Source organism: Pteropus alecto, unplaced genomic scaffold (assembly GCF_000325575.1).
Source record: "Pteropus alecto unplaced genomic scaffold, ASM32557v1 scaffold164, whole genome shotgun sequence".
Lineage (NCBI taxonomy): Eukaryota > Metazoa > Chordata > Mammalia > Chiroptera > Pteropodidae > Pteropus > Pteropus alecto.
Genome location: NW_006439568.1, coordinates 20,698,114 through 20,708,682, shown reverse-complemented (window position 1 = coordinate 20,708,682; position 10,569 = coordinate 20,698,114). Strand labels below are relative to the sequence as shown.

Below are 10,569 nucleotides of genomic sequence, written 5' to 3'. Positions count from 1 at the left end.
AGCAACAAAGTAACAGAACAAACAAACAGAGACTCATGGACATGGAAAATCGACTAATGGTTACCAAACGGTAGTGGGGAGGGGAGAGGGGGAAGGGTAGATGGGGAAAGGGAGTCAAATATGTGATGACAGAAAGAAATCTAACTATGGGCGGTGAACCTACAGATACATACATACATACATATATATATATATGTATGTATATATATATATCTCGCAGATTTAGTTCCCGGGAGGTGCTTGACCCCAGGGACAGTACTAACCTGGATGCTGCTGCAGTGAAGTTATCATCATTATCAATGTGTGGGCTTACAATTCACTGGAATGGTTAACAAATGGTGTTTTTGTTAGGTACATAGGAATCTATTTTCTATTATTCTTTCTACCATACATATATATTATTATGCTTTTTGCATGTATAATTTACAATATTTTTCTTAAGAATGAGGTAATCTGGTTAGAACATTGTTGCCAAACATGTATATTGATGGCCGGTTTCCAAAGACTTCAGATATAATAAAATGTACTTACAACTAAAACTTTATTAAACATAATTTAGTTCTTCACTAATGACTTAATCAAAAGGTTTATCAGAATAATGGTACAATATCCCAGTGGTTTAATTATAAATATCGATTATAATTACATAACCATTATAATATACTTCTATAAGAAATGTTATGAAGGTTTGATTTTTTTTGAGTTGGTTTGGGTCTCACGTGACTATGACTTTGCTAAATAACAGATTATATTTTTAAAACTATGAAGTTATACAGTTCTCCCTATAGATGCCATTCAGCTACAGTTAAAAAGGCCGCTTACACAGTATTGAGGATAAAGGAGAATTTGCATTTTTTAAATTGAAAAAGTTAGAACTTTTCTATGAGAAAAAGTGAAGGAAAAGGAAATACTTAACAAATATTCGGGATTTTAAAAATAAATTGTCTATTCAAAAGGAAACCATGATTAAACTATTATAACACTTCTGATACATACATAACTCACTTGCTCCCAATGTTTTACGAGCTTCCTGCTGTCTGTTAGATCAAATCCAGATTACTTTAAATTGATAAATTCTAGATCCTCCACAGGCCCACCTTATGGATTGTATATTTTTCTTTTTCTAACCATTTTCTTGATCTCAGGTGGGTGAGTGTCTTATTTCTGTTACCATTACCAGGGTATACTTAAGAGGTTTCTTGCTCATGGACAATCCTTTCACTTCTGTTGGTCATGCCAAATGTTCTTCATCCTTTAAGGCCTAACTCAAAGCTCATTTATTCTCTAAAGTTATCTCACTGCAACATTTCCTTCTATAGTTGATCTATTTATTAATCATTGGAGACTTAACGAGTAGATACCATGTGTCCAGCACTACACTAGGCACTGGAAGAGGTTGTGACCAACATGAAAGACAGGGCTCTGGAACTAGCTGCATGTGTTGTCCAGCCTCCCCAGCTGACTGTCACCTTCTCAAAGACTGGCTGGTCCTATAATACCTTTGTAGTACCCTACCTAGCTGGAACATCTCGGATGAGGCGGGACATGTGCTGGCCATTAAAAGATCTGGATGATTGGACCACATCTGCCTTGTGTCTATGGCAAGCAGATGAGAGACAGTCCTGGAACACAATGGAAATTTTTTCATAGGTGTGTAACTCCAGGATCCACTATATGGAATTAATAAACATTGAATGAATAGATGAATAAGCAAACAGACCAATTAGCCTCCTGAAAGGAAGGCAAGAAGACCATCAGGAGTGGGGGACATTTAAATAAGTGAAAAGAGAGTCAAGGGTACTGATTTCTCCGTAGCAGAAGAGGCAGAGATGCCTCTCTGAGTGAGGACACAAGGACAATATTTCTGAGTATTCCAAAGGCTAGGTTTGACCAACACTTGGAGCCACAAGCCAGTGGGATAGCTGCCGCTTTGGCAGCTTTGTCAAGAGGAATAAAACTTGGCTGAATGGGCTAAATCTTACCTGGCCAAGAGGAATTTCCCAGCTTTACTATAAACTATTAGAGGGGGAGAAAAAATGCTTAGAAGCCCTGGAAATGGGCCAAAAAAGAGTGTCAGTGAGACAGCAGGGCCTACCAATAGAGAAGTAGGCAGCAGATTAGACAGACAGGTGTGAGAGAGGGAGACAAAGCAGATGAGGAAGACGAAGCGGTGACCAAGGGAAGATGGCGCGAGTTCTGCAATCCATGCTGGACTGTCCTGCAGAGAGGGTCCCAGCCGGCAGGAGGCGATGAGGGGGATTTCACTAAGGCACACAGTCCAGTTTCAGCACAGCCCAAATCTCCTCCTCGAACCAGCAACAGCATTAATATGTAAGACCGTTCCAAATTTACAACCAGGATGTGTACCTAAAGCTCGTTTGTAATTCAATTGGTAGCTGAAATATATTTTTCTTCAGAAAATTATTTTAATTAGGTTAGATATTTATGCCAAATCACAAAAATCTGTTTAATCTATATGTACATAAAACGTGGTCCTCTACACAGGTATTTCAGTCATCTCTAAGTACCCCATACGTTTCAGTTACTCTGATTGCCCAAGACATACCTCCAAAGCTTATGGACTTAAAAACAACAGTTCACTCATGAAATCTGCACTTTCAGGTAGGGCTGGGCAGAGATGGCTCATCTCCGGTTCACTTGGTGTCAGGAGGGGTTGGGGGGGTCTGATGGCTGAAGCCCGAAGCTCTCCGAAGGCTCACCCACTCACATGTCTGGCAGCTGATGCTGGCTGTTGGCTGAGATCTTAGCTGGAGGGATTGGCTGAAACAGCTATGTGTGGCCTCTCTATATGGTCTGTGCTTTCTCACAACACAGCAGCTGGTGTCCAAGGGCAAGCGTCATGTGTGAGAGAAACAAAATATAGCTGCGAAAAAACGAAACTGTATTCTTTTTATGATTCAGCCTTAGAAGTCACCTAGCATTGTTTCCATTGTGCTTCATCAGTTGGACCAGTCGCAAGTCATGTGGATTCAAGGTGAGGGCACTGGACTTTGCCTCCTGATGGAGAGTGACAAGATTCTAGAAGAGCATGTGGGAGTGGATATAATTATATGGTCATTTTTGGAGAGTACAATCTACCACAACATATCACATTACTTCTAGGAAAAGTACTACATATTGCAGCTTGAAGGGCAATATAGCACTGTGAAGAAAGAGCCAGGAGTCAAGAGCCAAACACTTAGAGCTTCTTTATATTCTGCGTGACACTGAGCAATGTGCTTAAGCTTTCTGTGCCTCAGTTTCCTCATTTATGAAAATGAATGTTGTGAAGAAGAAGAAAACAGTTATTTTGAAAAGAGCTTACAAGACTATCTAGCTCCCTAAATGTTAGCTGTTATCATAACACCGGGGCCACACTCCCTTCAGCTGGGGCAAAGGTCCTTTCTGGTTCCTGTGGAGATGGTGGTGCTAATAGCATTATCACAGAAAATTAATAACAGTTCACATTATTGAGTACCTAATACCTATCAGTTACTGTGCCAAGAAAGTTGACTTAAAAATCCATAATTCAGGTACTAATATTATCCAGATAAGAAAACTGTGACTTAGGTAACTTGCCCAAAGAAATACCTGCAAGTGGTTACAGACGGGATTTGCACCCAGATCAGTTGAATTGGATACAAAGAGCCTGAATCCCTGGATAACTGTGTGGAACAGAGTCTTCTCAAATTTGATTTGTGGGTGAGTGAAAAATAAACAGCACTGTATTATGCCATTGGAATTTGGGGCTACTTATTAGAGCAGTGGGCCTATATTGATTGAGTTAGTATAGGAAAGATGGGATGGGCACCACTAACTTAAAAATTCCTTTCATAAAATAAAATGTCTCTCTTTATTTGGATAAGACAGAGTATTTAAGTAAAAGAAAATCATTCTCTAAGTAAGTACCCACAAGTCTCACTTTCTTTCGAACTGAAAGACAGATAGCATTTGGCCCACTGGAGTAGGGCTGGCACACTGTTCTGGACCCTTGAAACCGATGTGCATAGGTTACTTACAGATTAGGCTGGCTGTTGGGCAGCTGAAGAATGTCTCTTCTAAGGTTTGACTCTGGTGTAAAACCTAATAGTTCCCAGACTGTTGGCTTGTCTCTTTTGTTTTGATGTTAGTTTGTATTTTTCTTTCACTGAGGATTTTCTTTTCAACTACACTGGCCAGCACAGCTGGAAAGAAGAAAGCTTGGCTGCTGATACACACAGGTCTCCCGGTAGGTTCCCTCTGCGGTCAGCCTGTAAGTTCCATGATGGTGGGAACCTTGTCTATCTTGCTCACCACAGGATCCCTGGTGTCTAGTCCAAGGCCTGGCACATAGTAGGTACTTGAAACTTGTCAAACATGTAAAAGACTGAATGTTTGAATTGAAGCTCAGGCAAGCAAGTCCATAAAGTAACTTGACTCTTTATGGCAGTGGCAAAGACCACTCAAGGATCACGTAGGGGAGGGACCCGAAATACCTACTCTAATACTGTAGGTGCAACAGCCAGTTAATAAATGCTTGCTGATAGAGTGGTGTTACCTCGTGCTGCGCCTGACCCACGGTAAGACGTGGGAAGGCGTAGAATGGGGTAACATGTAGGATGCTATTTTTGATTTTATCTCCAAGGATGTTGTAAATATGGTCGTCACAAAATTGGTCATGGTTTTAGATGCATGAATCACATGAAAGTCTGTGGGAGTCAGCTAAGCAGATGGCCAAATACTATAACACTCTTCTTGACATTTACCTCTAATGCACAGAGTTTAAATTCATTAAAGAAAACCTGGAATCGTTCTTTAAAAAGTTTATCCTTGCATAAAAGCTATATGCGGCCTTTGGTGTTCTTGCAGTCACTGGGACAGAATTCTGAAAATGTGGACACTTCTCCCATTAGGACAAGCAGCGGCTGGAATATCTTTCAGATCACAGACTTCTTTCCTGCAAATCTAATATAGAACTTTAATGGCAGCTGAGTATACTACGTTTTATATTAATGTAAACTAAATTTTAAAGGGATGTTGTGTCTCTAATTAAAGGTATTTATAGAAAGATGTCAAAAAAAAAAAACCAAAAACTAAAGCTCGCCGCAGAGATAAAAAGAACAGACTGTCTTTAGTTTGAAGAACGTGGCCCCAGTGAATTTAAATATTTATCATATAATTTTTTATATCAAAGTATTAATGAGCACTGAGTTTTATGGCATCACTTCTGGAAACAATAAAAAATACCATATTTTGGAATGCTGTTTCTAGTTGGGATTTCCATTGCGGGGCACCATTTAAATAAGTTGACTTCATGAAAAATAATGACACATTCCTTTTTGAACTTAAAATTCGAACACCTGTTATCAAAGAAGCAAACGATACAGTCTGGAGTCAGAAATTTAAACTTTTTCCAAGTTTCTTCATCAAAGCCCTCAAAGCAGGTGTTCTTTTCTAGTCCAAAGAATAAGAAATGTCTGAGAAAATTCTCTTTTGTAATTTCCCAGAGAACACATGAAGAAAAATTGCTAAGCTTCCATTTCAAATGTGAGGGATTTGGATTGAGTTTAAACAACAGCTTGTGTGAAACGTCATACCCCCAATTCTCTCACACTGCGATGGTGCTGCTGATGCCGTGGAGAGGATGGCTTCAGACACTAAACACAGGGAGAGAAAGGCCAGGATACGTGATGTCAGTCAACCAGCTGCTAAGTTATCTGGTTGGTTGGAGAGAAAATTTAGCAAATATCTTCTGTCAATTCAGTGTGATGGGAAAATGAGACAATTAGCTACACAGTGCCACTAAATAATACTACTAATACTTCTTGTATTGTTCTAAAATATCCAATAAGTCAAATAAGATTCTGAGTTCAAATTACTTGGGAAGTGTCTCCATTCCCCACTTCATTTTGAATGTGCTTTGTACTGGGGGCATCTGGTAGATAAACCTGCAGGCTCTATCCAGAGTAGCTGTAATAAATATTACAATTTATCAATTCCCGCAGGTGTGTGTTTTACACCAAAAAGGGGAAGTTACAGAAGTTGTTTAATGTTCGTTTCAGATGTTGTACACAACATCTTCTAGAGTATTCATTCAGATATGATCTCATATAACATCCTACATTCTTCATCTAAGTACTACTTGCTTATTTTCTCTGAGTGAGTGAACATCCCTTTGTGAATAGCTATAGTCCATGGTTTTAACTTGCATAACGTGCATTAACACTATGCGCTTTTTTCTCTTACCCTCTATCTAACCAGATAAGAGTTTTTCAGTCCAAGTAACATAGGATTGCTGATGGATTTCAAAGAAAAAAACAAACAATCAAAGGAAAGTTACTGTTTGATGCTATATGGATACGTCATCCCTTTTCACACAGTAATTAGAAAATATGGTGAAATTCGCGTATTCAGAGAATGAAATCAGATGAAGCGGAACTGAATGTAGAAATGGTGCTGTGGATTTTGTCCTGTGCTGTCCTACGACCTTTTGGCATCACTAGGTCACATGTCATTTAACTTAAGGAGAGATAGAATTCAAGGAGATTTAGGAGCTTGCATGGGAAAAATATTGCATCTTTAGTTTCACTAACCTCAAATTGAAATTCAGTATTTCTTTTAATTAAAATGTAGGCCACAAACCACAGTACCTGTGATTGCGTTGCCAAGAGAAATCACAGATATTCTCATATTGCATTATAGTCATTATAGATATCTCGAAATATCTTTTACACTCATCACGTTTTCAAACTTATGGTAGTTATACCCGTTGCTATTTTTTATTATTTAATAACAAATTATTAACAAAGCACATATCACAATTTTTAAAAATTTGGTTAATGCATTTCAATAAAAGTGTTTCCCTTTGTAATCTTGCATACCTTTGCAATTAAACCCTTCATTCTGGGAAGAGTCTATAGGTTTCACCAGGCTGCCAAAAAAGTCTATGGCATCAAAAAGGTTAAAAATCCCTGAACTATACACAAAACATTTAGTAATTCAACAGCCAGGTTTCTAGAGTAAATCATTTCTTGCTAGTATCTTTTCGAAGCTGTAACAAACTTGACCTTGAAATCAACACAGTCCCATTGCTGTAAGTAGATGATTCTGATGAGAGTCATTTTTTTTCTGATTTGACATAAGACCTGTAGACAGAGCATCCCTGCTAGCACAGCATTGATTGTTTTCTTTTAACGATAAACTTTATCGTTGACACTTTGCCAACATGAAATTGTTCTCATATTTTATACTGCTGAAATCCAGCCTCTTTTATAAGGGCATTGAATACAATCATTTTATAATCTTAATTTAAAACATCATAGAAAGAGCACCAAGAACGCTACTTGGAAAAGTATAATAATTCTTTAATTTGAGTAAAAAAAAAAGTAAGCATCAAAGTTCTCATTCAAAGACAGTGCTTTTAAATAACAGTGCTACTGGTTCTATCCATGCTCGTTTGAAATGTTGCAAATCAATGAACATATTTCTAGGGGTGTTAAGACTATAGCCTCTGAGTTATAATTGAGATAAATTAAATGATGAGATGATGCCTCAGTAGATGTGCCTTTAGTATAAGCATATTAGACTTTTCAGAAAATCCTCCATGGAGACTCTGGCCAAAATTAGACATATCCAATGCCAGCAAGTTAAATGAATATTCACTCACTGAAAGCTATTGAGAATTTATTGATGCACTCGCAACTATTCATTTATCACTGAAGCTAAATACTTTCAAAACACTCATCACCAGAGTACGATAAATGTGATTGGAATTTAGAAACTAATAAAGAAAATTTAAAAAATAAGAACAATATATTCTTGCATTAAATTGAGATACAATTCACATATCAAAACATGTATATTCTTTATATATAGTTAAACCATTATTTTATATTCATTAAAATAGTAGCTATATTACATGTGCTGCTCTAAAATTTGCCTTTTTTTGGTTAAATTTGTAAGATTTAGAAACCTGGTTATACATCCAGGCTTTGATTAACTTCAATGCCAGAGATTTTCTTTGAAATACAAGCTACAAAACGATCCAACTAGTATACAATGATAGAAAATTCAAAATTACTAAATTTGGGAAGGAGATTAACTACAATAAGGCAAATGAACCAATTTTCATTTTATGGTGTTACAGGAATAGAAAAGTAAAAGGCCTCATTAATCAGTTACAAATTATTCATTCAAGATCTGGAGCAAATTTTTAGAGACTATATCTGTGTTTGAATTAAAGTAGATCTACCAATGACAATTTAGTTTTAAGACTACTATTTTCTTCTCTAGGTAATTATTTCAATTTTTAAGTATAAAAACAGCTTACATGACTTCTTAGCGAAGACCATCCAATGCTGTTCTCTTCACAGCTGAATTTTCAGAGGAAGATCCCGAAAATGCACTTTGCTTTAACAACCAAAAAGCAACTGCATGCACACATGTAAGAGATTCCACCCCAACTTCCTTGGCATAGTCCAGATTATTTTTCTCTAAACAGGAAGCTGTTGACAGTTTTCTCTGGTGTTTTCAGAATATACTATTTACAAGAAAAACCCCAACTTTTGTTTCAAAGTGTAGTGTTCTTTCCCTCTGTGCTTACTGATGCTAATTACGAACGCTGCAAACAAGATAGAAACCAAATTCCAAACTATTCTGGGCTGATTCAGGATAGGTAGCAATTGTATTAACAAAAAAAGAAGAAAAGAAAAAAAAAAAAAGAAAAGTTAGCAACATATTGCAAGGCTGTGCTGGAATCTTTAAACCCAAAACAATACCGAAGGGAGGATTCCTGGAATTCGATGAGGAATATTTGTCTCAAGCTGCCAAATCCGTATCTCTAAATAATGTCACATTAGCAAGTGTTGAGCAAGACAGGCGATTATATTTTAACCTATTTCACAGAACATTAATCCAAATTTAACCAAATTCCAAAGACTCCACACAAAATTAGCAACTAGAAGCCACTTCACATTTTTCTCCTGTTCCAACAATTGCTCATGAAGACAAACTTGTAGGAGGTAAGAGAGTGGGGAAAATCCACAATAATCTATAAAACATTTAACTATATATAAAGAAAACTAATTACCTCACACAGAAGAAGTGCAAGATTTAACAGTCCATGCTCTGCCGCCCCTGGGAAGCAGCAGCGGCAGCAGCGGCAGCGGCCAGCATCCACCAGATTCTCACAGGCCTTTGACTGTGTGGACTCAGCCACAGACTCTGCCTCCAGCTGACGTCAAAGTCCCTGTCACATGGCCAGATGAAAGCCAAGAGAGCATTGGTTGTCGTAGCAACCACAGAACAGCTTTGAAATTATTTCAATAGGTCATCTGTCACTGTGGTGTGTATGAGTGTGTGTGAGTGTGACTGTGAGTGCGTGTGTGTGTGTGTGTGTGTGTACACACACCCATAATCATTGCGGACAGCTCCCTCGAGCTCCAAAGTTGTGACTCAAGAGTGCCTACAACTTTCCTCTTTAAGATTTCGATGCCTGTCCCTTACAGTTATTTGAAGGGAAATGCATGCCACTCTGAAGTTTCCATCAATCTCACTATCACCAGCATGAAACATACGTCTCTCTCTCTGCAGAACAGAAGGAAAGAAACTAAAAAGTGCTGGGAGTAGTTTTCTGAGCTAATTAAATCTATTTGTAAGCAAATGGACAAAAACAGACGCCCAAGGGGAGTTGGAAGAAAAGATATTTTAAAAACTAAGAATCTGCATCGATATACTGAGCCATGTTAGTGACGGAAAGAAAAACAAGAAAGATAGGGGGGTGGTGGCTCAGAGTCAGATGAGAAAAATCTAATAATCCTGATACCAACTAGGATGGGAAAACCAGGTGAGAAGAATGCAGAATCCCTGCACTGTAAAATGTCTATGTAAGAATGATGACCAAAAGAGTTTCAAACCAGCACTACTTTAAAACCACCTGTGAGTACATTTATAACTTTTTTGGGCCTGCGCTCCTCAATGCTCTCTCCACACCCCGTTGAGGCTCCACGTGGAGCAGACAGGTGAGTGTCCCGCCAACGTGAAGTTCACGGGCAGGCGAGAACAGCAGACTAAAAGGACTGTGCTGCACGTTTTCTAATTTCAGCTTTATTTCCTTTAGGACCACCCTATCTTACTTGTAACTCTGTACACATTTATTCCCTCGTTCATTCTCCCTCTTAACTAATAGAAATCCAGTTAAACAAAGTGAAATAAAACCCACAGCTAGGTACTCAGAAAAATATATCCAAAAAACATACTCCTTTAACGGGCAAAGGAGAGAAAAGGCAGGAGAGAAGAGATTACTCTAAAAATCCTAAAGATCTTTTCATGCTAGCATCAGCAGGATTTCAATGCTGGCTGCTTCTCCTTCTCTTCCTCCTCCTCCTCCTCTTCCTCTTCCTCCTCCTCCTTCTTTTTAAGAGTAGCTCTGGGTGCTGCAAAATATAAGTGGCAGCTATGCCAGCTGGGCAGATTACATTTTTGTCACTCTATAAGAATAAAATTTCTTCAGAGTCGGAAATTGCTTCTTGAAGAATAAGACTAATGTCCAAACTGTTTGGCCATAGAATCTTCCTATTTCATCTTCCTCTT

General features: G+C 38.1%; 1 protein-coding gene across 5 annotated transcripts in view; it reads right to left on the bottom strand.

Moving 5' to 3' along the window:
• The window catches only part of NCALD (neurocalcin delta), a 382,331-nt gene that overhangs the window by 74,534 nt on the left and 297,228 nt on the right, over positions 1 to 10,569 (bottom strand). Inside the window, exon 1 of one of the 5 annotated variants that reach the window (XM_006916640.3) lies at positions 9,068 to 9,218. The exons of 3 other annotated variants lie outside the window; for them this stretch is intronic. The gene's annotated coding sequence lies outside the window, so the exon portion shown is untranslated. Of the gene's footprint in view, positions 1 to 8,308; positions 8,500 to 9,067; positions 9,219 to 10,569 lie in introns of those variants that run through there. One more of the 5 variants, XM_015593059.2, reaches the window with a different exon arrangement.